The sequence below is a fragment of the Xenopus tropicalis genome, chromosome 2, assembly GCF_000004195.4.
Source record: "Xenopus tropicalis strain Nigerian chromosome 2, UCB_Xtro_10.0, whole genome shotgun sequence".
In the NCBI taxonomy this organism is placed as follows: Eukaryota; Metazoa; Chordata; class Amphibia; order Anura; family Pipidae; genus Xenopus; species Xenopus tropicalis.
The window spans coordinates 37,918,891-37,942,514 of NC_030678.2; the positions used below are offsets into that span (position 1 = coordinate 37,918,891).

General features: G+C 43.7%; 29 non-coding genes across 29 annotated transcripts; all 29 read left to right on the forward strand.

Annotated features, from left to right (window-relative positions):
* The first annotated feature begins 2,220 nt into the window (after nucleotides 1–2,220).
* On the forward strand, nucleotides 2,221–2,435 carry LOC116409060. The gene has a single exon (XR_004221506.1). It is a non-coding gene; the product is annotated as a small nucleolar RNA U3 (small nucleolar RNA).
* A 536-nt stretch (nucleotides 2,436–2,971) lies between these two features.
* Nucleotides 2,972–3,181, forward strand: LOC116409110. Its single transcript, XR_004221556.1, has one exon. It is a non-coding gene; the product is annotated as a small nucleolar RNA U3 (small nucleolar RNA).
* Nucleotides 3,182–3,717: 536 nt separating this feature from the next.
* Nucleotides 3,718–3,932, forward strand: LOC116409065. The gene has a single exon (XR_004221511.1). It is a non-coding gene; the product is annotated as a small nucleolar RNA U3 (small nucleolar RNA).
* A 536-nt stretch (nucleotides 3,933–4,468) lies between these two features.
* Nucleotides 4,469–4,683, forward strand: LOC116409112. Its single transcript, XR_004221558.1, has one exon. It is a non-coding gene; the product is annotated as a small nucleolar RNA U3 (small nucleolar RNA).
* A 536-nt stretch (nucleotides 4,684–5,219) lies between these two features.
* LOC116409066 lies at nucleotides 5,220–5,434 on the forward strand. Its single transcript, XR_004221512.1, has one exon. It is a non-coding gene; the product is annotated as a small nucleolar RNA U3 (small nucleolar RNA).
* Nucleotides 5,435–5,970: 536 nt separating this feature from the next.
* Nucleotides 5,971–6,185, forward strand: LOC116409113. Its single transcript, XR_004221559.1, has one exon. It is a non-coding gene; the product is annotated as a small nucleolar RNA U3 (small nucleolar RNA).
* Nucleotides 6,186–6,721: 536 nt separating this feature from the next.
* On the forward strand, nucleotides 6,722–6,936 carry LOC116409067. Its single transcript, XR_004221513.1, has one exon. It is a non-coding gene; the product is annotated as a small nucleolar RNA U3 (small nucleolar RNA).
* Nucleotides 6,937–7,472: 536 nt separating this feature from the next.
* LOC116409114 lies at nucleotides 7,473–7,687 on the forward strand. The gene has a single exon (XR_004221560.1). It is a non-coding gene; the product is annotated as a small nucleolar RNA U3 (small nucleolar RNA).
* Nucleotides 7,688–8,223: 536 nt separating this feature from the next.
* On the forward strand, nucleotides 8,224–8,438 carry LOC116409068. The gene has a single exon (XR_004221514.1). It is a non-coding gene; the product is annotated as a small nucleolar RNA U3 (small nucleolar RNA).
* Nucleotides 8,439–8,974: 536 nt separating this feature from the next.
* LOC116409069 lies at nucleotides 8,975–9,189 on the forward strand. Its single transcript, XR_004221515.1, has one exon. It is a non-coding gene; the product is annotated as a small nucleolar RNA U3 (small nucleolar RNA).
* A 536-nt stretch (nucleotides 9,190–9,725) lies between these two features.
* LOC116409070 lies at nucleotides 9,726–9,940 on the forward strand. The gene has a single exon (XR_004221516.1). It is a non-coding gene; the product is annotated as a small nucleolar RNA U3 (small nucleolar RNA).
* Nucleotides 9,941–10,476: 536 nt separating this feature from the next.
* On the forward strand, nucleotides 10,477–10,691 carry LOC116409071. Its single transcript, XR_004221517.1, has one exon. It is a non-coding gene; the product is annotated as a small nucleolar RNA U3 (small nucleolar RNA).
* Nucleotides 10,692–11,227: 536 nt separating this feature from the next.
* On the forward strand, nucleotides 11,228–11,442 carry LOC116409072. Its single transcript, XR_004221518.1, has one exon. It is a non-coding gene; the product is annotated as a small nucleolar RNA U3 (small nucleolar RNA).
* A 536-nt stretch (nucleotides 11,443–11,978) lies between these two features.
* LOC116409074 lies at nucleotides 11,979–12,193 on the forward strand. Its single transcript, XR_004221520.1, has one exon. It is a non-coding gene; the product is annotated as a small nucleolar RNA U3 (small nucleolar RNA).
* A 537-nt stretch (nucleotides 12,194–12,730) lies between these two features.
* LOC116409075 lies at nucleotides 12,731–12,945 on the forward strand. Its single transcript, XR_004221521.1, has one exon. It is a non-coding gene; the product is annotated as a small nucleolar RNA U3 (small nucleolar RNA).
* Nucleotides 12,946–13,481: 536 nt separating this feature from the next.
* On the forward strand, nucleotides 13,482–13,696 carry LOC116409076. The gene has a single exon (XR_004221522.1). It is a non-coding gene; the product is annotated as a small nucleolar RNA U3 (small nucleolar RNA).
* Nucleotides 13,697–14,232: 536 nt separating this feature from the next.
* LOC116409077 lies at nucleotides 14,233–14,447 on the forward strand. The gene has a single exon (XR_004221523.1). It is a non-coding gene; the product is annotated as a small nucleolar RNA U3 (small nucleolar RNA).
* Nucleotides 14,448–14,983: 536 nt separating this feature from the next.
* On the forward strand, nucleotides 14,984–15,198 carry LOC116409078. The gene has a single exon (XR_004221524.1). It is a non-coding gene; the product is annotated as a small nucleolar RNA U3 (small nucleolar RNA).
* A 536-nt stretch (nucleotides 15,199–15,734) lies between these two features.
* LOC116409079 lies at nucleotides 15,735–15,949 on the forward strand. Its single transcript, XR_004221525.1, has one exon. It is a non-coding gene; the product is annotated as a small nucleolar RNA U3 (small nucleolar RNA).
* Nucleotides 15,950–16,485: 536 nt separating this feature from the next.
* On the forward strand, nucleotides 16,486–16,700 carry LOC116409080. The gene has a single exon (XR_004221526.1). It is a non-coding gene; the product is annotated as a small nucleolar RNA U3 (small nucleolar RNA).
* A 536-nt stretch (nucleotides 16,701–17,236) lies between these two features.
* Nucleotides 17,237–17,451, forward strand: LOC116409081. Its single transcript, XR_004221527.1, has one exon. It is a non-coding gene; the product is annotated as a small nucleolar RNA U3 (small nucleolar RNA).
* Nucleotides 17,452–17,987: 536 nt separating this feature from the next.
* On the forward strand, nucleotides 17,988–18,202 carry LOC116409082. The gene has a single exon (XR_004221528.1). It is a non-coding gene; the product is annotated as a small nucleolar RNA U3 (small nucleolar RNA).
* Nucleotides 18,203–18,738: 536 nt separating this feature from the next.
* LOC116409083 lies at nucleotides 18,739–18,953 on the forward strand. Its single transcript, XR_004221529.1, has one exon. It is a non-coding gene; the product is annotated as a small nucleolar RNA U3 (small nucleolar RNA).
* A 536-nt stretch (nucleotides 18,954–19,489) lies between these two features.
* Nucleotides 19,490–19,704, forward strand: LOC116409085. Its single transcript, XR_004221531.1, has one exon. It is a non-coding gene; the product is annotated as a small nucleolar RNA U3 (small nucleolar RNA).
* Nucleotides 19,705–20,240: 536 nt separating this feature from the next.
* Nucleotides 20,241–20,455, forward strand: LOC116409086. Its single transcript, XR_004221532.1, has one exon. It is a non-coding gene; the product is annotated as a small nucleolar RNA U3 (small nucleolar RNA).
* A 536-nt stretch (nucleotides 20,456–20,991) lies between these two features.
* Nucleotides 20,992–21,206, forward strand: LOC116409087. Its single transcript, XR_004221533.1, has one exon. It is a non-coding gene; the product is annotated as a small nucleolar RNA U3 (small nucleolar RNA).
* Nucleotides 21,207–21,742: 536 nt separating this feature from the next.
* Nucleotides 21,743–21,957, forward strand: LOC116409088. Its single transcript, XR_004221534.1, has one exon. It is a non-coding gene; the product is annotated as a small nucleolar RNA U3 (small nucleolar RNA).
* Nucleotides 21,958–22,493: 536 nt separating this feature from the next.
* On the forward strand, nucleotides 22,494–22,708 carry LOC116409089. Its single transcript, XR_004221535.1, has one exon. It is a non-coding gene; the product is annotated as a small nucleolar RNA U3 (small nucleolar RNA).
* A 536-nt stretch (nucleotides 22,709–23,244) lies between these two features.
* On the forward strand, nucleotides 23,245–23,459 carry LOC116409090. The gene has a single exon (XR_004221536.1). It is a non-coding gene; the product is annotated as a small nucleolar RNA U3 (small nucleolar RNA).
* The last annotated feature ends 165 nt before the right edge of the window (nucleotides 23,460–23,624 follow it).

Consider the following 23,624-nt stretch of genomic DNA (forward strand, 5'->3'; position numbering starts at 1 on the left):
CATAATTGGAAATTACTCCATTAATTATTTATAACATACACCCCTAACACAACTCCCGCATGCCGCACTACATAATCCCCTATTTACAGACATTCACAAAGCATGGTATTCCGTGAAACGAAAAAAAAAATATCACTTAACGTTTCTCCTTACTTAACATAGATAGGAAACAAAAATTTCCCCACAGGTCTCTACAATTCCACTCTGTCCCAATGGAGCAGAGAAGGACTCTAGAATATCTATGACCTACTAGGTAAAGACCTCACCGCAATATCCCAAATTGAATATTGAACGAAAAAATACCCATTTTCAGTGACACATATATATCTACGCATGCAAATAACCCACTATGCCACACAAATCACAAAACAACTCACCGACAAAGACAAAAACAGCCCAATTAATCAAATTTGGAAAGACAAAAACACAAAACACATCACTCATATACCAAGTCATTTGAACCCTCATAAACATCGACAACAAAAAAATCACACAATTTCAAATGGACAGTAGACATCCCCAACACAACTACATCACACATTCCAAAACAACACATAGGAATTATGAAATAAATCCCTGCTAGTAAATACCAAAACATGGCAACACAAATCCTCCATAACTCTTACCTCACCCCAGAAAGGAGACATAAAATGGGCAACCTACCCTCGGACGAGTGCCGCAGATGCCGCTCCCCAAAAGCTCATCTAATACACAATTTTGGCTATGCCCCAAAATACAGATGTTTTGGGATGAAGTAGCCTCATATTGGATGCAGATGAATGGAAAAGCCCTCCAAACAAATTTAGAATGGGCGCTATTTAGCACAACCACACCCTATATACACCTAGCCAACTGGCTGGGAGATTGTCGGTGGCAGCCTGGCAGACAATACTGCATCGATGGTTAGCTCCAGATATCCTGTCCATAACATTAAAAAAACAAAAATTACATCAGAGCAAAAGAACAAAACACTGAAAAGTTTTTCAACACATGGCTCACATACATCTCCTCATTGCCACAACCAATCAGATATCTCACAACTTACACATTCAGACAAACTACATGGTATGACACAGAAATACTCAAAGAACACCCACTTCTAGTTGAAGCATTCCAGTACCTCCAAAACCTAAAAAACTAAGAAACCGAACAACGGACCCCCCAGGAACAAACAAATAGAATGTTGGCAAACTACCCACAATTAAAATGATCTCTCGCAAGGCCCAAACAAAGTAGGTATGAGCTAAAAGTTAAAAGTTTTGTTAAATTTACTAAACTCAAATGCTTTTATTTTCCAAAAATTTTTATTGTTCCAAAGAAACGCAAACAAAGTGAAATACCATTACAAATGTTGTAACAGAAATATCTGGAAAAAATGTAAATAAAAGCAATGTTTAAAAAAAAAATCAACACTCTTCTGTGCTCATAGTTACAGCAGGGTGTAGTCATCTGTCCCATTTTTTGGGGCAAAAACATCATGAAACCGTGAAAAAAAAGCAAAAAACCAAACAATTTGAGATTGACGTGCACCAAAAAAATTGTCACATGCGAAAAAAGAATGAACTTTTTTGAAATAGTGAACTTAAACACCCGTTTCTCGAAAAAAATCTTCAAATGGCGATACACGGAAATTTGGAACAAATACTTGCCTAACAAAAAAATTTGCTCATCATTAGTACAAAGGACAGACATCCTAAACATAAATTCTAGGGGTCCACTGAACAGTTTGATGCCAAATGTGCATAGAATTACGAAGGGATCTAATTATCCTGGGATTACTTCAGCTAGTAAAAATTGAGGGAATACTGTAATGGAAGCAAATGGAGAAAATGTATTCTTTCCTGAAATTTAACAGAGCCCATGCAACGGAGGAAGAGAACCAAATCTGAGTGGTGCTCTCCTGTATGGTTGTAAGAGCAGACCCAGTGTCGTTTGTCTTGCATGCAAGCGTTTGGAGTTTGTGAAACACATCTTTGATCTTTGATGTCTTTTCACTTCTATCATCGCCAGGTGGAACGTTAAGGCCGTCATTTCAGCAAGGATACTTTTGCACCTTGTTCCATATCCATGTTTCAATACCATGAAATACAAGTCAGAAGAGCGCCGTTTGGAAAAAAGGCATTCCGTCTTAATCCTTGACCTACGATTAGAAAAATCTCATCGCCCTATGATTAAGTATGGGTAGAAAAAAGGTGAGGAGCTGCTGACAGCAAGCTTGTTAGGACTATACTTTCAGGGATCATTTCTATAGGATTTGGAGGGTGAAATGTGCTTGAAAGTGTCCAAACTTGCTCACCATGATGATGTGATTGAGCGTTTTCTTCCTGTCCTGATACGTGCTGGCAGCTCTGCCGTGGCAGTTGTTGCCTGTTACTGATGAGTTTCCTGTTCTTTTCAGAAGGAGAACAGGAGGAAGAGAACCCAATCTGAGTGGTGGTTTCCTGTATGGTTGTAAGAGTAGACCCAGCGTCGTTTGTCTTGCATGCAAGCGTTTTGAGTTTGTGAAACGCATCTCTCTCAAGAGTCGAATGTCCGAGTGCCTTTGCTAAACTGTATGGCAGGTGGGTGGGGGGCTGTTTCCATCTCCTCATTTGATAATGCTAAGCCTCCAATAGTCTAGTACTTAAGGAATTCTATACCGGAAACAAATGCGATCTGTCCTGAAATTTAACAGAGCCCATGCTACAAAAGAAATGTTCACCTACATGAAAGAGAAGACAAAGTTAGATCTTTGATGTCTTTTCATTTCTATCATCGCCAGGTGGAACGTTAAGGCCGTCATTTCAGCAGGGATGCTTTTGCACCTTGTTCCATATCCATGTTTCAATACCATGGAATACGAGTAAGAAGAGCGCCGTTTGGAAAAAAGGCATTCCGTCTTAATCCTTGACCTACGATTAGAAAAATCTCGTCGCCCTATGATTAAGTATGGGTAGAAAAATAGTGAGGAGCTGCTGACAGGCAGCTTGTTAGGACTATACTTTCAGGGATCATTTCTATAGGATTTGGAGGGCGAAATGTGCTTGAAAGTGTCCAAACTTGCTCACCATGATGATGTGATTGAGCGTTTTCTTCCTGTCCCGATACGTGCTGGCAGCTGCGGCAGTTGTTGCCTGTTACTGATGAGTTTCCTGTTCTTTTCAGAAGGAGAACAGGAGGAAGAGAACCCAATCTGAGTGGTGGTTTCCTGTACGGTTGTAAGAGTAGACCCAGCGTCGTTTGTCTTGCATGCAAGCGTTTTGAGTTTGTGAAACGCATCTCTCTCAAGAGTCGAATGTCCGAGTGCCTTTGCTAAACTGTATGGCAGGTGGGTGGGGGGCTGTTTCCATCTCCTCATTTGATAATGCTAAGCCTCCAATAGTCTAGTACTTAAGGAATTCTATACCGGAAACAAATGCGATCTGTCCTGAAATTTAACAGAGCCCATGCTACAAAAGAAATGTTCACCTACATGAAAGAGAAGACAAAGTTAGATCTTTGATGTCTTTTCATTTCTATCATCGCCAGGTGGAACGTTAAGGCCGTCATTTCAGCAGGGATGCTTTTGCACCTTGTTCCATATCCATGTTTCAATACCATGGAATACGAGTAAGAAGAGCGCCGTTTGGAAAAAAGGCATTCCGTCTTAATCCTTGACCTACGATTAGAAAAATCTCGTCGCCCTATGATTAAGTATGGGTAGAAAAAAGGTGAGGAGCTGCTGACAGCCAGCTTGTTAGGACTATACTTTCAGGGATCATTTCTATAGGATTTGGAGGGCGAAATGTGCTTGAAAGTGTCCAAACTTGCTCACCATGATGATGTGATTGAGCGTTTTCTTCCTGTCCCGATACGTGCTGGCAGCTCTGCCGTGGCAGTTGTTGCCTGTTACTGATGAGTTTCCTGTTCTTTTCAGAAGGAGAACAGGAGGAAGAGAACCCAATCTGAGTGGTGGTTTCCTGTATGGTTGTAAGAGTAGACCCAGCGTCGTTTGTCTTGCATGCAAGCGTTTTGAGTTTGTGAAACGCATCTCTCTCAAGAGTCGAATGTCCGAGTGCCTTTGCTAAACTGTATGGCAGGTGGGTGGGGGGCTGTTTCCATCTCCTCATTTGATAATGCTAAGCCTCCAATAGTCTAGTACTTAAGGAATTCTATACCGGAAACAAATGCGATCTGTCCTGAAATTTAACAGAGCCCATGCTACAAAAGAAATGTTCACCTACATGAAAGAGAAGACAAAGTTAGATCTTTGATGTCTTTTCATTTCTATCATCGCCAGGTGGAACGTTAAGGCCGTCATTTCAGCAGGGATGCTTTTGCACCTTGTTCCATATCCATGTTTCAATACCATGGAATACGAGTAAGAAGAGCGCCGTTTGGAAAAAAGGCATTCCGTCTTAATCCTTGACCTACGATTAGAAAAATCTCGTCGCCCTATGATTAAGTATGGGTAGAAAAAAGGTGAGGAGCTGCTGACAGGCAGCTTGTTAGGACTATACTTTCAGGGATTATTTCTATAGGATTTGGAGGGCGAAATGTGCTTGAAAGTGTCCAAACTTGCTCACCATGATGATGTGATTGAGCGTTTTCTTCCTGTCCCGATACGTGCTGGCAGCTCTGCCGTGGCAGTTGTTGCCTGTTACTGATGAGTTTCCTGTTCTTTTCAGAAGGAGAACAGGAGGAAGAGAACCCAATCTGAGTGGTGGTTTCCTGTACGGTTGTAAGAGTAGACCCAGTGTCGTTTGTCTTGCATGCAAGCGTTTTGAGTTTGTGAAACGCATCTCTCTCAAGAGTCGAATGTCCGAGTGCCTTTGCTAAACTGTATGGCAGGTGGGTGGGGGGCTGTTTCCATCTCCTCATTTGATAATGCTAAGCCTCCAATAGTCTAGTACTTAAGGAATTCTATACCGGAAACAAATGCAATCTGTCCTGAAATTTAACAGAGCCCATGCTACAAAAGAAATGTTCACCTACATGAAAGAGAAGACAAAGTTAGATCTTTGATGTATTTTCATTTCTATCATCGCCAGGTGGAACGTTAAGGCCGTCATTTCAGCAGGGATGCTTTTGCACCTTGTTCCATATCCATGTTTCAATACCATGGAATACGAGTAAGAAGAGCGCCGTTTGGAAAAAAGGCATTCCGTCTTAATCCTTGACCTACGATTAGAAAAATCTCGTCGCCCTATGATTAAGTATGGGTAGAAAAAAGGTGAGGAGCTGCTGACAGCCAGCTTGTTAGGACTATACTTTCAGGGATCATTTCTATAGGATTTGGAGGGCGAAATGTGCTTGAAAGTGTCCAAACTTGCTCACCATGATGATGTGATTGAGCGTTTTCTTCCTGTCCCGATACGTGCTGGCAGCTCTGCCGTGGCAGTTGTTGCCTGTTACTGATGAGTTTCCTGTTCTTTTCAGAAGGAGAACAGGAGGAAGAGAACCCAATCTGAGTGGTGGTTTCCTGTACGGTTGTAAGAGTAGACCCAGCGTCGTTTGTCTTGCATGCAAGCGTTTTGAGTTTGTGAAACGCATCTCTCTCAAGAGTCGAATGTCCGAGTGCCTTTGCTAAACTGTATGGCAGGTGGGTGGGGGGCTGTTTCCAGCTCCTCATTTGATAATGCTAAGCCTCCAATAGTCTAGTACTTAAGGAATTCTATACCGGAAACAAATGCGATCTGTCCTGAAATTTAACAGAGCCCATGCTACAAAAGAAATGTTCACCTACATGAAAGAGAAGACAAAGTTAGATCTTTGATGTCTTTTCATTTCTATCATCGCCAGGTGGAACGTTAAGGCCGTCATTTCAGCAGGGATGCTTTTGCACCTTGTTCCATATCCATGTTTCAATACCATGGAATACGAGTAAGAAGAGCGCCGTTTGGAAAAAAGGCATTCCGTCTTAATCCTTGACCTACGATTAGAAAAATCTCGTCGCCCTATGATTAAGTATGGGTAGAAAAAAGGTGAGGAGCTCCTGACAGCCATCTTGTTAGGACTATACTTTCAGGGATTATTTCTATAGGATTTGGAGGGCGAAATGTGCTTGAAAGTGTCCAAACTTGCTCACCATGATGATGTGATTGAGCGTTTTCTTCCTGTCCCGATATGTGCTGGCAGCCCTGCCGTGGCAGTTGTTGCCTGTTACTGATGAGTTTCCTGTTCTTTTCAGAAGGAGAACAGGAGGAAGAGAACCCAATCTGAGTGGTGGTTTCCTGTATGGTTGTAAGAGTAGACCCAGCGTCGTTTGTCTTGCATGCAAGCGTTTTGAGTTTGTGAAGCGCATCTCTCTCAAGAGTCGAATGTCCGAGTGCCTTTGCTAAACTGTATGGCAGGTGGGTGGGGGGCTGTTTCCATCTCCTCATTTGATAATGCTAAGCCTCCAATAGTCTAGTACTTAAGGAATTCTATACCGGAAACAAATGCGATCTGTCCTGAAATTTAACAGAGCCCATGCTACAAAAGAAATGTTCACCTACATGAAAGAGAAGACAAAGTTAGATCTTTGATGTCTTTTCATTTCTATCATCGCCAGGTGGAACGTTAAGGCCGTCATTTCAGCAGGGATGCTTTTGCACCTTGTTCCATATCCATGTTTCAATACCATGGAATACGAGTAAGAAGAGCGCCGTTTGGAAAAAAGGCATTCCGTCTTAATCCTTGACCTACGATTAGAAAAATCTCGTCGCCCTATGATTAAGTATGGGTAGAAAAAAGGTGAGGAGCTGCTGACAGCCAGCTTGTTAGGACTATACTTTCAGGGATCATTTCTATAGGATTTGGAGGGCGAAATGTGCTTGAAAGTGTCCAAACTTGCTCACCATGATGATGTGATTGAGCGTTTTCTTCCTGTCCCGATACGTGCTGGCAGCTCTGCCGTGGCAGTTGTTGCCTGTTACTGATGAGTTTCCTGTTCTTTTCAGAAGGAGAACAGGAGGAAGAGAACCCAATCTGAGTGGTGGTTTCCTGTACGGTTGTAAGAGTAGACCCAGCGTCGTTTGTCTTGCATGCAAGCGTTTTGAGTTTGTGAAACGCATCTCTCTCAAGAGTCGAATGTCCGAGTGCCTTTGCTAAACTGTATGGCAGGTGGGTGGGGGGCTGTTTCCATCTCCTCATTTGATAATGCTAAGCCTCCAATAGTCTAGTACTTAAGGAATTCTATACCGGAAACAAATGCAATCTGTCCTGAAATTTAACAGAGCCCATGCTACAAAAGAAATGTTCACCTACATGAAAGAGAAGACAAAGTTAGATCTTTGATGTCTTTTCATTTCTATCATCGCCAGGTGGAACGTTAAGGCCGTCATTTCAGCAGGGATGCTTTTGCACCTTGTTCCATATCCATGTTTCAATACCATGGAATACGAGTAAGAAGAGCGCCGTTTGGAAAAAAGGCATTCCGTCTTAATCCTTGACCTACGATTAGAAAAATCTCGTCGCCCTATGATTAAGTATGGGTAGAAAAAAGGTGAGGAGCTGCTGACAGCCAGCTTGTTAGGACTATACTTTCAGGGATCATGTCTATAGGATTTGGAGGGCGAAATGTGCTTGAAAGTGTCCAAACTTGCTCACCATGATGATGTGATTGAGCGTTTTCTTCCTGTCCCGATACGTGCTGGCAGCTCTGCCGTGGCAGTTGTTGCCTGTTACTGATGAGTTTCCTGTTCTTTTCAGAAGGAGAACAGGAGGAAGAGAACCCAATCTGAGTGGTGGTTTCCTGTACGGTTGTAAGAGTAGACCCAGCGTCGTTTGTCTTGCATGCAAGCGTTTTGAGTTTGTGAAACGCATCTCTCTCAAGAGTCGAATGTCCGAGTGCCTTTGCTAAACTGTATGGCAGGTGGGTGGGGGGCTGTTTCCATCTCCTCATTTGATAATGCTAAGCCTCCAATAGTCTAGTACTTAAGGAATTCTATACCGGAAACAAATGCGATCTGTCCTGAAATTTAACAGAGCCCATGCTACAAAAGAAATGTTCACCTACATGAAAGAGAAGACAAAGTTAGATCTTTGATGTCTTTTCATTTCTATCATCGCCAGGTGGAACGTTAAGGCCGTCATTTCAGCAGGGATGCTTTTGCACCTTGTTCCATATCCATGTTTCAATACCATGGAATACGAGTAAGAAGAGCGCCGTTTGGAAAAAAGGCATTCCGTCTTAATCCTTGACCTACGATTAGAAAAATCTCGTCGCCCTATGATTAAGTATGGGTAGAAAAAAGGTGAGGAGCTGCTGACAGCCAGCTTGTTAGGACTATACTTTCAGGGATCATTTCTATAGGATTTGGAGGGCGAAATGTGCTTGAAAGTGTCCAAACTTGCTCACCATGATGATGTGATTGAGCGTTTTCTTCCTGTCCCGATACGTGCTGGCAGCTCTGCCGTGGCAGTTGTTGCCTGTTACTGATGAGTTTCCTGTTCTTTTCAGAAGGAGAACAGGAGGAAGAGAACCCAATCTGAGTGGTGGTTTCCTGTACGGTTGTAAGAGTAGACCCAGCGTCGTTTGTCTTGCATGCAAGCGTTTTGAGTTTGTGAAACGCATCTCTCTCAAGAGTCGAATGTCCGAGTGCCTTTGCTAAACTGTATGGCAGGTGGGTGGGGGGCTGTTTCCATCTCCTCATTTGATAATGCTAAGCCTCCAATAGTCTAGTACTTAAGGAATTCTATACCGGAAACAAATGCGATCTGTCCTGAAATTTAACAGAGCCCATGCTACAAAAGAAATGTTCACCTACATGAAAGAGAAGACAAAGTTAGATCTTTGATGTCTTTTCATTTCTATCATCGCCAGGTGGAACGTTAAGGCCGTCATTTCAGCAGGGATGCTTTTGCACCTTGTTCCATATCCATGTTTCAATACCATGGAATACGAGTAAGAAGAGCGCCGTTTGGAAAAAAGGCATTCCGTCTTAATCCTTGACCTACGATTAGAAAAATCTCGTCGCCCTATGATTAAGTATGGGTAGAAAAAAGGTGAGGAGCTGCTGACAGCCAGCTTGTTAGGACTATACTTTCAGGGATCATTTCTATAGGATTTGGAGGGCGAAATGTGCTTGAAAGTGTCCAAACTTGCTCACCATGATGATGTGATTGAGCGTTTTCTTCCTGTCCCGATACGTGCTGGCAGCTCTGCCGTGGCAGTTGTTGCCTGTTACTGATGAGTTTCCTGTTCTTTTCAGAAGGAGAACAGGAGGAAGAGAACCCAATCTGAGTGGTGGTTTCCTGTACGGTTGTAAGAGTAGACCCAGCGTCGTTTGTCTTGCATGCAAGCGTTTTGAGTTTGTGAAACGCATCTCTCTCAAGAGTCGAATGTCCGAGTGCCTTTGCTAAACTGTATGGCAGGTGGGTGGGGGGCTGTTTCCATCTCCTCATTTGATAATGCTAAGCCTCCAATAGTCTAGTACTTAAGGAATTCTATACCGGAAACAAATGCGATCTGTCCTGAAATTTAACAGAGCCCATGCTACAAAAGAAATGTTCACCTACATGAAAGAGAAGACAAAGTTAGATCTTTGATGTCTTTTCATTTCTATCATCGCCAGGTGGAACGTTAAGGCCGTCATTTCAGCAGGGATGCTTTTGCACCTTGTTCCATATCCATGTTTCAATACCATGGAATACGAGTAAGAAGAGCGCCGTTTGGAAAAAAGGCATTCCGTCTTAATCCTTGACCTACGATTAGAAAAATCTCGTCGCCCTATGATTAAGTATGGGTAGAAAAAAGGTGAGGAGCTGCTGACAGCCAGCTTGTTAGGACTATACTTTCAGGGATCATTTCTATAGGATTTGGAGGGCGAAATGTGCTTGAAAGTGTCCAAACTTGCTCACCATGATGATGTGATTGAGCGTTTTCTTCCTGTCCCGATACGTGCTGGCAGCTCTGCCGTGGCAGTTGTTGCCTGTTACTGATGAGTTTCCTGTTCTTTTCAGAAGGAGAACAGGAGGAAGAGAACCCAATCTGAGTGGTGGTTTCCTGTATGGTTGTAAGAGTAGACCCAGCGTCGTTTGTCTTGCATGCAAGCGTTTTGAGTTTGTGAAACGCATCTCTCTCAAGAGTCGAATGTCCGAGTGCCTTAGCTAAACTCTATGGCAGGTGGGTGGGGGGCTGTTTCCATCTCCTCATTTGATAATGCTAAGCCTCCAATAGTCTAGTACTTAAGGAATTCTATACCGGAAACAAATGCGATCTGTCCTGAAATTTAACAGAGCCCATGCTACAAAAGAAATGTTCACCTACATGAAAGAGAAGACAAAGTTAGATCTTTGATGTCTTTTCATTTCTATCATCGCCAGGTGGAACGTTAAGGCCGTCATTTCAGCAGGGATGCTTTTGCACCTTGTTCCATATCCATGTTTCAATACCATGGAATACGAGTAAGAAGAGCGCCGTTTGGAAAAAAGGCATTCCGTCTTAATCCTTGACCTACGATTAGAAAAATCTCGTCGCCCTATGATTAAGTATGGGTAGAAAAAAGGTGAGGAGCTGCTGACAGGCAGCTTGTTAGGACTATACTTTCAGGGATCATTTCTATAGGATTTGGAGGGCGAAATGTGCTTGAAAGTGTCCAAACTTGCTCACCATGATGATGTGATTGAGCGTTTTCTTCCTGTCCCGATACGTGCTGGCAGCTCTGCCGTGGCAGTTGTTGCCTGTTACTGATGAGTTTCCTGTTCTTTTCAGAAGGAGAACAGGAGGAAGAGAACCCAATCTGAGTGGTGGTTTCCTGTACGGTTGTAAGAGTAGACCCAGCGTCGTTTGTCTTGCATGCAAGCGTTTTGAGTTTGTGAAACGCATCTCTCTCAAGAGTCGAATGTCCGAGTGCCTTTGCTAAACTGTATGGCAGGTGGGTGGGGGGCTGTTTCCATCTCCTCATTTGATAATGCTAAGCCTCCAATAGTCTAGTACTTAAGGAATTCTATACCGGAAACAAATGCGATCTGTCCTGAAATTTAACAGAGCCCATGCTACAAAAGAAATGTTCACCTACATGAAAGAGAAGACAAAGTTAGATCTTTGATGTCTTTTCATTTCTATCATCGCCAGGTGGAACGTTAAGGCCGTCATTTCAGCAGGGATGCTTTTGCACCTTGTTCCATATCCATGTTTCAATACCATGGAATACGAGTAAGAAGAGCGCCGTTTGGAAAAAAGGCATTCCGTCTTAATCCTTGACCTACGATTAGAAAAATCTCGTCGCCCTATGATTAAGTATGGGTAGAAAAAAGGTGAGGAGCTGCTGACAGCCAGCTTGTTAGGACTATACTTTCAGGGATCATTTCTATAGGATTTGGAGGGCGAAATGTGCTTGAAAGTGTCCAAACTTGCTCACCATGATGATGTGATTGAGCGTTTTCTTCCTGTCCCGATACGTGCTGGCAGCTCTGCCGTGGCAGTTGTTGCCTGTTACTGATGAGTTTCCTGTTCTTTTCAGAAGGAGAACAGGAGGAAGAGAACCCAATCTGAGTGGTGGTTTCCTGTACGGTTGTAAGAGTAGACCCAGCGTCGTTTGTCTTGCATGCAAGCGTTTTGAGTTTGTGAAACGCATCTCTCTCAAGAGTCGAATGTCCGAGTGCCTTTGCTAAACTGTATGGCAGGTGGGTGGGGGGCTGTTTCCATCTCCTCATTTGATAATGCTAAGCCTCCAATAGTCTAGTACTTAAGGAATTCTATACCGGAAACAAATGCGATCTGTCCTGAAATTTAACAGAGCCCATGCTACAAAAGAAATGTTCACCTACATGAAAGAGAAGACAAAGTTAGATCTTTGATGTCTTTTCATTTCTATCATCGCCAGGTGGAACGTTAAGGCCGTCATTTCAGCAGGGATGCTTTTGCACCTTGTTCCATATCCATGTTTCAATACCATGGAATACGAGTAAGAAGAGCGCCGTTTGGAAAAAAGGCATTCCGTCTTAATCCTTGACCTACGATTAGAAAAATCTCGTCGCCCTATGATTAAGTATGGGTAGAAAAAAGGTGAGGAGCTGCTGACAGCCAGCTTGTTAGGACTATACTTTCAGGGATCATTTCTATAGGATTTGGAGGGCGAAATGTGCTTGAAAGTGTCCAAACTTGCTCACCATGATGATGTGATTGAGCGTTTTCTTCCTGTCCCGATACGTGCTGGCAGCTCTGCCGTGGCAGTTGTTGCCTGTTACTGATGAGTTTCCTGTTCTTTTCAGAAGGAGAACAGGAGGAAGAGAACCCAATCTGAGTGGTGGTTTCCTGTACGGTTGTAAGAGTAGACCCAGCGTCGTTTGTCTTGCATGCAAGCGTTTTGAGTTTGTGAAACGCATCTCTCTCAAGAGTCGAATGTCCGAGTGCCTTTGCTAAACTGTATGGCAGGTGGGTGGGGGGCTGTTTCCATCTCCTCATTTGATAATGCTAAGCCTCCAATAGTCTAGTACTTAAGGAATTCTATACCGGAAACAAATGCGATCTGTCCTGAAATTTAACAGAGCCCATGCTACAAAAGAAATGTTCACCTACATGAAAGAGAAGACAAAGTTAGATCTTTGATGTCTTTTCATTTCTATCATCGCCAGGTGGAACGTTAAGGCCGTCATTTCAGCAGGGATGCTTTTGCACCTTGTTCCATATCCATGTTTCAATACCATGGAATACGAGTAAGAAGAGCGCCGTTTGGAAAAAAGGCATTCCGTCTTAATCCTTGACCTACGATTAGAAAAATCTCGTCGCCCTATGATTAAGTATGGGTAGAAAAAAGGTGAGGAGCTGCTGACAGGCCAGCTTGTTAGGACTATACTTTCAGGGATCATTTCTATAGGATTTGGAGGGCGAAATGTGCTTGAAAGTGTCCAAACTTGCTCACCATGATGATGTGATTGAGCGTTTTCTTCCTGTCCCGATACGTGCTGGCAGCTCTGCCGTGGCAGTTGTTGCCTGTTACTGATGAGTTTCCTGTTCTTTTCAGAAGGAGAACAGGAGGAAGAGAACCCAATCTGAGTGGTGGTTTCCTGTACGGTTGTAAGAGTAGACCCAGCGTCGTTTGTCTTGCATGCAAGCGTTTTGAGTTTGTGAAACGCATCTCTCTCAAGAGTCGAATGTCCGAGTGCCTTTGCTAAACTGTATGGCAGGTGGGTGGGGGGCTGTTTCCATCTCCTCATTTGATAATGCTAAGCCTCCAATAGTCTAGTACTTAAGGAATTCTATACCGGAAACAAATGCGATCTGTCCTGAAATTTAACAGAGCCCATGCTACAAAAGAAATGTTCACCTACATGAAAGAGAAGACAAAGTTAGATCTTTGATGTCTTTTCATTTCTATCATCGCCAGGTGGAACGTTAAGGCCGTCATTTCAGCAGGGATGCTTTTGCACCTTGTTCCATATCCATGTTTCAATACCATGGAATACGAGTAAGAAGAGCGCCGTTTGGAAAAAAGGCATTCCGTCTTAATCCTTGACCTACGATTAGAAAAATCTCGTCGCCCTATGATTAAGTATGGGTAGAAAAAAGGTGAGGAGCTGCTGACAGCCAGCTTGTTAGGACTATACTTTCAGGGATCATTTCTATAGGATTTGGAGGGCGAAATGTGCTTGAAAGTGTCCAAACTTGCTCACCATGATGATGTGATTGAGCGTTTTCTTCCTGTCCCGATACGTGCTGGCAGCTCTGCCGTGGCAGTTGTTGCCTGTTACTGATGAGTTTCCTGTTCTTTTCAGAAGGAGAACAGGAGGAAGAGAACCCAATCTGAGTGGTGGTTTCCTGTACGGTTGTAAGAGTAGACCCAGCGTCGTTTGTCTTGCATGCAAGCGTTTTGAGTTTGTGAAACGCATCTCTCTCAAGAGTCGAATGTCCGAGTGCCTTTGCTAAACTGTATGGCAGGTGGGTGGGGGGCTGTTTCCATCTCCTCATTTGATAATGCTAAGCCTCCAATAGTCTAGTACTTAAGGAATTCTATACCGGAAACAAATGCGATCTGTCCTGAAATTTAACAGAGCCCATGCTACAAAAGAAATGTTCACCTACATGAAAGAGAAGACAAAGTTAGATCTTTGATGTCTTTTCATTTCTATCATCGCCAGGTGGAACGTTAAGGCCGTCATTTCAGCAGGGATGCTTTTGCACCTTGTTCCATATCCATGTTTCAATACCATGGAATACGAGTAAGAAGAGCGCCGTTTGGAAAAAAGGCATTCCGTCTTAATCCTTGACCTACGATTAGAAAAATCTCGTCGCCCTATGATTAAGTATGGGTAGAAAAAAGGTGAGGAGCTGCTGACAGCCAGCTTGTTAGGACTATACTTTCAGGGATCATTTCTATAGGATTTGGAGGGCGAAATGTGCTTGAAAGTGTCCAAACTTGCTCACCATGATGATGTGATTGAGCGTTTTCTTCCTGTCCCGATACGTGCTGGCAGCTCTGCCGTGGCAGTTGTTGCCTGTTACTGATGAGTTTCCTGTTCTTTTCAGAAGGAGAACAGGAGGAAGAGAACCCAATCTGAGTGGTGGTTTCCTGTACGGTTGTAAGAGTAGACCCAGCGTCGTTTGTCTTGCATGCAAGCGTTTTGAGTTTGTGAAACGCATCTCTCTCAAGAGTCGAATGTCCGAGTGCCTTTGCTAAACTGTATGGCAGGTGGGTGGGGGGCTGTTTCCATCTCCTCATTTGATAATGCTAAGCCTCCAATAGTCTAGTACTTAAGGAATTCTATACCGGAAACAAATGCGATCTGTCCTGAAATTTAACAGAGCCCATGCTACAAAAGAAATGTTCACCTACATGAAAGAGAAGACAAAGTTAGATCTTTGATGTCTTTTCATTTCTATCATCGCCAGGTGGAACGTTAAGGCCGTCATTTCAGCAGGGATGCTTTTGCACCTTGTTCCATATCCATGTTTCAATACCATGGAATACGAGTAAGAAGAGCGCCGTTTGGAAAAAAGGCATTCCGTCTTAATCCTTGACCTACGATTAGAAAAATCTCGTCGCCCTATGATTAAGTATGGGTAGAAAAAAGGTGAGGAGCTGCTGACAGCCAGCTTGTTAGGACTATACTTTCAGGGATCATTTCTATAGGATTTGGAGGGCGAAATGTGCTTGAAAGTGTCCAAACTTGCTCACCATGATGATGTGATTGAGCGTTTTCTTCCTGTCCCGATACGTGCTGGCAGCTCTGCCGTGGCAGTTGTTGCCTGTTACTGATGAGTTTCCTGTTCTTTTCAGAAGGAGAACAGGAGGAAGAGAACCCAATCTGAGTGGTGGTTTCCTGTACGGTTGTAAGAGTAGACCCAGCGTCGTTTGTCTTGCATGCAAGCGTTTTGAGTTTGTGAAACGCATCTCTCTCAAGAGTCGAATGTCCGAGTGCCTTTGCTAAACTGTATGGCAGGTGGGTGGGGGGCTGTTTCCATCTCCTCATTTGATAATGCTAAGCCTCCAATAGTCTAGTACTTAAGGAATTCTATACCGGAAACAAATGCGATCTGTCCTGAAATTTAACAGAGCCCATGCTACAAAAGAAATGTTCACCTACATGAAAGAGAAGACAAAGTTAGATCTTTGATGTCTTTTCATTTCTATCATCGCCAGGTGGAACGTTAAGGCCGTCATTTCAGCAGGGATGCTTTTGCACCTTGTTCCATATCCATGTTTCAATACCATGGAATACGAGTAAGAAGAGCGCCGTTTGGAAAAAAGGCATTCCGTCTTAATCCTTGACCTACGATTAGAAAAATCTCGTCGCCCTATGATTAAGTATGGGTAGAAAAAAGGTGAGGAGCTGCTGACAGCCAGCTTGTTAGGACTATACTTTCAGGGATCATTTCTATAGGATTTGGAGGGCGAAATGTGCTTGAAAGTGTCCAAACTTGCTCACCATGATGATGTGATTGAGCGTTTTCTTCCTGTCCCGATACGTGCTGGCAGCTCTGCCGTGGCAGTTGTTGCCTGTTACTGATGAGTTTCCTGTTCTTTTCAGAAGGAGAACAGGAGGAAGAGAACCCAATCTGAGTGGTGGTTTCCTGTACGGTTGTAAGAGTAGACCCAGCGTCGTTTGTCTTGCATGCAAGCGTTTTGAGTTTGTGAAACGCATCTCTCTCAAGAGTCGAATGTCCGAGTGCCTTTGCTAAACTGTATGGCAGGTGGGTGGGGGGCTGTTTCCATCTCCTCATTTGATAATGCTAAGCCTCCAATAGTCTAGTACTTAAGGAATTCTATACCGGAAACAAATGCGATCTGTCCTGAAATTTAACAGAGCCCATGCTACAAAAGAAATGTTCACCTACATGAAAGAGAAGACAAAGTTAGATCTTTGATGTCTTTTCATTTCTATCATCGCCAGGTGGAACGTTAAGGCCGTCATTTCAGCAGGGATGCTTTTGCACCTTGTTCCATATCCATGTTTCAATACCATGGAATACGAGTAAGAAGAGCGCCGTTTGGAAAAAAGGCATTCCGTCTTAATCCTTGACCTACGATTAGAAAAATCTCGTCGCCCTATGATTAAGTATGGGTAGAAAAAAGGTGAGGAGCTGCTGACAGCCAGCTTGTTAGGACTATACTTTCAGGGATCATTTCTATAGGATTTGGAGGGCGAAATGTGCTTGAAAGTGTCCAAACTTGCTCACCATGATGATGTGATTGAGCGTTTTCTTCCTGTCCCGATACGTGCTGGCAGCTCTGCCGTGGCAGTTGTTGCCTGTTACTGATGAGTTTCCTGTTCTTTTCAGAAGGAGAACAGGAGGAAGAGAACCCAATCTGAGTGGTGGTTTCCTGTACGGTTGTAAGAGTAGACCCAGCGTCGTTTGTCTTGCATGCAAGCGTTTTGAGTTTGTGAAACGCATCTCTCTCAAGAGTCGAATGTCCGAGTGCCTTTGCTAAACTGTATGGCAGGTGGGTGGGGGGCTGTTTCCATCTCCTCATTTGATAATGCTAAGCCTCCAATAGTCTAGTACTTAAGGAATTCTATACCGGAAACAAATGCGATCTGTCCTGAAATTTAACAGAGCCCATGCTACAAAAGAAATGTTCACCTACATGAAAGAGAAGACAAAGTTAGATCTTTGATGTCTTTTCATTTCTATCATCGCCAGGTGGAACGTTAAGGCCGTCATTTCAGCAGGGATGCTTTTGCACCTTGTTCCATATCCATGTTTCAATACCATGGAATACGAGTAAGAAGAGCGCCGTTTGGAAAAAAGGCATTCCGTCTTAATCCTTGACCTACGATTAGAAAAATCTCGTCGCCCTATGATTAAGTATGGGTAGAAAAAAGGTGAGGAGCTGCTGACAGCCAGCTTGTTAGGACTATACTTTCAGGGATCATTTCTATAGGATTTGGAGGGCGAAATGTGCTTGAAAGTGTCCAAACTTGCTCACCATGATGATGTGATTGAGCGTTTTCTTCCTGTCCCGATACGTGCTGGCAGCTCTGCCGTGGCAGTTGTTGCCTGTTACTGATGAGTTTCCTGTTCTTTTCAGAAGGAGAACAGGAGGAAGAGAACCCAATCTGAGTGGTGGTTTCCTGTACGGTTGTAAGAGTAGACCCAGCGTCGTTTGTCTTGCATGCAAGCGTTTTGAGTTTGTGAAACGCATCTCTCTCAAGAGTCGAATGTCCGAGTGCCTTTGCTAAACTGTATGGCAGGTGGGTGGGGGGCTGTTTCCATCTCCTCATTTGATAATGCTAAGCCTCCAATAGTCTAGTACTTAAGGAATTCTATACCGGAAACAAATGCGATCTGTCCTGAAATTTAACAGAGCCCATGCTACAAAAGAAATGTTCACCTACATGAAAGAGAAGACAAAGTTAGATCTTTGATGTCTTTTCATTTCTATCATCGCCAGGTGGAACGTTAAGGCCGTCATTTCAGCAGGGATGCTTTTGCACCTTGTTCCATATCCATGTTTCAATACCATGGAATACGAGTAAGAAGAGCGCCGTTTGGAAAAAAGGCATTCCGTCTTAATCCTTGACCTACGATTAGAAAAATCTCGTCGCCCTATGATTAAGTATGGGTAGAAAAAAGGTGAGGAGCTGCTGACAGCCAGCTTGTTAGGACTATACTTTCAGGGATCATTTCTATAGGATTTGGAGGGCGAAATGTGCTTGAAAGTGTCCAAACTTGCTCACCATGATGATGTGATTGAGCGTTTTCTTCCTGTCCCGATACGTGCTGGCAGCTCTGCCGTGGCAGTTGTTGCCTGTTACTGATGAGTTTCCTGTTCTTTTCAGAAGGAGAACAGGAGGAAGAGAACCCAATCTGAGTGGTGGTTTCCTGTACGGTTGTAAGAGTAGACCCAGCGTCGTTTGTCTTGCATGCAAGCGTTTTGAGTTTGTGAAACGCATCTCTCTCAAGAGTCGAATGTCCGAGTGCCTTTGCTAAACTGTATGGCAGGTGGGTGGGGGGCTGTTTCCATCTCCTCATTTGATAATGCTAAGCCTCCAATAGTCTAGTACTTAAGGAATTCTATACCGGAAACAAATGCGATCTGTCCTGAAATTTAACAGAGCCCATGCTACAAAAGAAATGTTCACCTACATGAAAGAGAAGACAAAGTTAGATCTTTGATGTCTTTTCATTTCTATCATCGCCAGGTGGAACGTTAAGGCCGTCATTTCAGCAGGGATGCTTTTGCACCTTGTTCCATATCCATGTTTCAATACCATGGAATACGAGTAAGAAGAGCGCCGTTTGGAAAAAAGGCATTCCGTCTTAATCCTTGACCTACGATTAGAAAAATCTCGTCGCCCTATGATTAAGTATGGGTAGAAAAAAGGTGAGGAGCTGCTGACAGCCAGCTTGTTAGGACTATACTTTCAGGGATCATTTCTATAGGATTTGGAGGGCGAAATGTGCTTGAAAGTGTCCAAACTTGCTCACCATGATGATGTGATTGAGCGTTTTCTTCCTGTCCCGATACGTGCTGGCAGCTCTGCCGTGGCAGTTGTTGCCTGTTACTGATGAGTTTCCTGTTCTTTTCAGAAGGAGAACAGGAGGAAGAGAACCCAATCTGAGTGGTGGTTTCCTGTACGGTTGTAAGAGTAGACCCAGCGTCGTTTGTCTTGCATGCAAGCGTTTTGAGTTTGTGAAACGCATCTCTCTCAAGAGTCGAATGTCCGAGTGCCTTTGCTAAACTGTATGGCAGGTGGGTGGGGGGCTGTTTCCATCTCCTCATTTGATAATGCTAAGCCTCCAATAGTCTAGTACTTAAGGAATTCTATACCGGAAACAAATGCGATCTGTCCTGAAATTTAACAGAGCCCATGCTACAAAAGAAATGTTCACCTACATGAAAGAGAAGACAAAGTTAGATCTTTGATGTCTTTTCATTTCTATCATCGCCAGGTGGAACGTTAAGGCCGTCATTTCAGCAGGGATGCTTTTGCACCTTGTTCCATATCCATGTTTCAATACCATGGAATACGAGTAAGAAGAGCGCCGTTTGGAAAAAAGGCATTCCGTCTTAATCCTTGACCTACGATTAGAAAAATCTCGTCGCCCTATGATTAAGTATGGGTAGAAAAAAGGTGAGGAGCTGCTGACAGCCAGCTTGTTAGGACTATACTTTCAGGGATCATTTCTATAGGATTTGGAGGGCGAAATGTGCTTGAAAGTGTCCAAACTTGCTCACCATGATGATGTGATTGAGCGTTTTCTTCCTGTCCCGATACGTGCTGGCAGCTCTGCCGTGGCAGTTGTTGCCTGTTACTGATGAGTTTCCTGTTCTTTTCAGAAGGAGAACAGGAGGAAGAGAACCCAATCTGAGTGGTGGTTTCCTGTACGGTTGTAAGAGTAGACCCAGCGTCGTTTGTCTTGCATGCAAGCGTTTTGAGTTTGTGAAACGCATCTCTCTCAAGAGTCGAATGTCCGAGTGCCTTTGCTAAACTGTATGGCAGGTGGGTGGGGGGCTGTTTCCATCTCCTCATTTGATAATGCTAAGCCTCCAATAGTCTAGTACTTAAGGAATTCTATACCGGAAACAAATGCGATCTGTCCTGAAATTTAACAGAGCCCATGCTACAAAAGAAATGTTCACCTACATGAAAGAGAAGACAAAGTTAGATCTTTGATGTCTTTTCATTTCTATCATCGCCAGGTGGAACGTTAAGGCCGTCATTTCAGCAGGGATGCTTTTGCACCTTGTTCCATATCCATGTTTCAATACCATGGAATACGAGTAAGAAGAGCGCCGTTTGGAAAAAAGGCATTCCGTCTTAATCCTTGACCTACGATTAGAAAAATCTCGTCGCCCTATGATTAAGTATGGGTAGAAAAAAGGTGAGGAGCTGCTGACAGCCAGCTTGTTAGGACTATACTTTCAGGGATCATTTCTATAGGATTTGGAGGGCGAAATGTGCTTGAAAGTGTCCAAACTTGCTCACCATGATGATGTGATTGAGCGTTTTCTTCCTGTCCCGATACGTGCTGGCAGCTCTGCCGTGGCAGTTGTTGCCTGTTACTGATGAGTTTCCTGTTCTTTTCAGAAGGAGAACAGGAGGAAGAGAACCCAATCTGAGTGGTGGTTTCCTGTACGGTTGTAAGAGTAGACCCAGCGTCGTTTGTCTTGCATGCAAGCGTTTTGAGTTTGTGAAACGCATCTCTCTCAAGAGTCGAATGTCCGAGTGCCTTTGCTAAACTGTATGGCAGGTGGGTGGGGGGCTGTTTCCATCTCCTCATTTGATAATGCTAAGCCTCCAATAGTCTAGTACTTAAGGAATTCTATACCGGAAACAAATGCGATCTGTCCTGAAATTTAACAGAGCCCATGCTACAAAAGAAATGTTCACCTACATGAAAGAGAAGACAAAGTTAGATCTTTGATGTCTTTTCATTTCTATCATCGCCAGGTGGAACGTTAAGGCCGTCATTTCAGCAGGGATGCTTTTGCACCTTGTTCCATATCCATGTTTCAATACCATGGAATACGAGTAAGAAGAGCGCCGTTTGGAAAAAAGGCATTCCGTCTTAATCCTTGACCTACGATTAGAAAAATCTCGTCGCCCTATGATTAAGTATGGGTAGAAAAAAGGTGAGGAGCTGCTGACAGCCAGCTTGTTAGGACTATACTTTCAGGGATCATTTCTATAGGATTTGGAGGGCGAAATGTGCTTGAAAGTGTCCAAACTTGCTCACCATGATGATGTGATTGAGCGTTTTCTTCCTGTCCCGATACGTGCTGGCAGCTCTGCCGTGGCAGTTGTTGCCTGTTACTGATGAGTTTCCTGTTCTTTTCAGAAGGAGAACAGGAGGAAGAGAACCCAATCTGAGTGGTGGTTTCCTGTATGGTTGTAAGAGTAGACCCAGCGTCGTTTGTCTTGCATGCAAGCGTTTTGAGTTTGTGAAACGCATCTCTCTCAAGAGTCGAATGTCCGAGTGCCTTTGCTAAACTGTATGGCAGGTGGGTGGGGGGCTGTTTCCATCTCCTCATTTGATAATGCTAAGCCTCCAATAGTCTAGTACTTAAGGAATTCTATACCGGAAACAAATGCGATCTGTCCTGAAATTTAACAGAGCCCATGCTACAAAAGAAATGTTCACCTACATGAAAGAGAAGACAAAGTTAGATCTTTGATGTCTTTTCATTTCTATCATCGCCAGGTGGAACGTTAAGGCCGTCATTTCAGCAGGGATGCTTTTGCACCTTGTTCCATATCCATGTTTCAATACCATGGAATACGAGTAAGAAGAGCGCCGTTTGGAAAAAAGGCATTCCGTCTTAATCCTTGACCTACGATTAGAAAAATCTCGTCGCCCTATGATTAAGTATGGGTAGAAAAAAGGTGAGGAGCTGCTGACAGCCAGCTTGTTAGGACTATACTTTCAGGGATCATTTCTATAGGATTTGGAGGGCGAAATGTGCTTGAAAGTGTCCAAACTTGCTCACCATGATGATGTGATTGAGCGTTTTCTTCCTGTCCCGATACGTGCTGGCAGCTCTGCCGTGGCAGTTGTTGCCTGTTACTGATGAGTTTCCTGTTCTTTTCAGAAGGAGAACAGGAGGAAGAGAACCCAATCTGAGTGGTGGTTTCCTGTACGGTTGTAAGAGTAGACCCAGCGTCGTTTGTCTTGCATGCAAGCGTTTTGAGTTTGTGAAACGCATCTCTCTCAAGAGTCGAATGTCCGAGTGCCTTTGCTAAACTGTATGGCAGGTGGGTGGGGGGCTGTTTCCATCTCCTCATTTGATAATGCTAAGCCTCCAATAGTCTAGTACTTAAGGAATTCTATACCGGAAACAAATGCGATCTGTCCTGAAATTTAACAGAGCCCATGCTACAAAAGAAATGTTCACCTACATGAAAGAGAAGACAAAGTTAGATCTTTGATGTCTTTTCATTTCTATCATCGCCAGGTGGAACGTTAAGGCCGTCATTTCAGCAGGGATGCTTTTGCACCTTGTTCCATATCCATGTTTCAATACCATGGAATACGAGTAAGAAGAGCGCCGTTTGGAAAAAAGGCATTCCGTCTTAATCCTTGACCTACGATTAGAAAAATCTCGTCGCCCTATGATTAAGTATGGGTAGAAAAAAGGTGAGGAGCTGCTGACAGCCAGCTTGTTAGGACTATACTTTCAGGGATCATTTCTATAGGATTTGGAGGGCGAAATGTGCTTGAAAGTGTCCAAACTTGCTCACCATGATGATGTGATTGAGCGTTTTCTTCCTGTCCCGATACGTGCTGGCAGCTCTGCCGTGGCAGTTGTTGCCTGTTACTGATGAGTTTCCTGTTCTTTTCAGAAGGAGAACAGGAGGAAGAGAACCCAATCTGAGTGGTGGTTTCCTGTACGGTTGTAAGAGTAGACCCAGCGTCGTTTGTCTTGCATGCAAGCGTTTTGAGTTTGTGAAACGCATCTCTCTCAAGAGTCGAATGTCCGAGTGCCTTTGCTAAACTGTATGGCAGGTGGGTGGGGGGCTGTTTCCATCTCCTCATTTGATAATGCTAAGCCTCCAATAGTCTAGTACTTAAGGAATTCTATACCGGAAACAAATGCGATCTGTCCTGAAATTTAACAGAGCCCATGCTACAAAAGAAATGTTCACCTACATGAAAGAGAAGACAAAGTTAGATCTTTGATGTCTTTTCATTTCTATCATCGCCAGGTGGAACGTTAAGGCCGTCATTTCAGCAGGGATGCTTTTGCACCTTGTTCCATATCCATGTTTCAATACCATGGAATACGAGTAAGAAGAGCGCCGTTTGGAAAAAAGGCATTCCGTCTTAATCCTTGACCTACGATTAGAAAAATCTCGTCGCCCTATGATTAAGTATGGGTAGAAAAAAGGTGAGGAGCTGCTGACAGCCAGCTTGTTAGGACTATACTTTCAGGGATCATTTCTATAGGATTTGGAGGGCGAAATGTGCTTGAAAGTGTCCAAACTTGCTCACCATGATGATGTGATTGAGCGTTTTCTTCCTGTCCCGATACGTGCTGGCAGCTCTGCCGTGGCAGTTGTTGCCTGTTACTGATGAGTTTCCTGTTCTTTTCAGAAGGAGAACAGGAGGAAGAGAACCCAATCTGAGTGGTGGTTTCCTGTACGGTTGTAAGAGTAGACCCAGCGTCGTTTGTCTTGCATGCAAGCGTTTTGAGTTTGTGAAACGCATCTCTCTCAAGAGTCGAATGTCCGAGTGCCTTTGCTAAACTGTATGGCAGGTGGGTGGGGGGCTGTTTCCATCTCCTCATTTGATAATG